Raw genomic sequence first — 826 nt, 5'->3', positions numbered from 1 at the left:
CCAGGGACCGCGTGCAGCCGCTGCTGCGCCAACTGTGCTCAGGGGTGCTGGACTCGGACCTGCCCGCAGCCGTGGGCGGGCTGCTGGCCGCGTCCCCAAACGTAAGGGGGTCTTTGGGGGACGGAGCTGGTGTTGCGGTGTCCTGGGTTGCGAAGGGCGCCGCGCATCCGCCCGCAAGCTGCCAACACGTGCGCCTGTCCTGGCCGAAGGGGGCGCGTGGTGCACCACGCTGCTGCTTGGCCAGCGCCCAAGGAGACCCCACGGGGCAAACCGTTGGCGGACACCCGTGACACCCCCCACCTCCTCCCCGTCGCCCGCCGCCGCGCCAATCCCAATTACTGCTTCCTCCTCCGACCTCCCCACCCCCTCCAAAAAACTCCAGGTGCGCGCCGCGGCGCTCATCGCGCTGCCCAACGTGCCATCCCTGGGGGAGGGCCTCCCCCCCACCGGCCCCCCGCTGGCCGTGCTGCACCTCGCCCGCTTCGACCCCTCAGAATCCAACGCCGACGCCGCGGCCGCGCTCTGGGAGGACGCCGGGTGCGAACTTCCCGGTGAAAACGGGGAAGAGGACGGGTCGTGGTTTGTCGGCGCGCTCGCGGCGCACCTGGCGTCGCCGCACGCGGACGTGCGGGGGGCCGCGGCGGCGGCGCTCGCGGCGGCGGTGGAGGCGGCGCCGGGCCGCGTCGGGGCGGCGCTGGACGCGGTCGTGGCGCTCTATGCCAGCGGCGAGGAGGAGGCGCGCGGCGGCGGCAAGGGCGGCGGCAGTGGTGGGGGCGGCGGCGGCGACGCGGCGGCGGAGGCCGGTGGCAAGGGCGGGAGGGGCGGG

This window comes from Monoraphidium neglectum (assembly GCF_000611645.1).
Source record: "Monoraphidium neglectum strain SAG 48.87 unplaced genomic scaffold scaffold04179, whole genome shotgun sequence".
Classification (NCBI taxonomy): Eukaryota; Viridiplantae; Chlorophyta; class Chlorophyceae; order Sphaeropleales; family Selenastraceae; genus Monoraphidium; species Monoraphidium neglectum.
The sequence above is the reverse complement of the archived record's forward strand: the minus strand, read 5'-3'. Positions refer to the sequence as shown.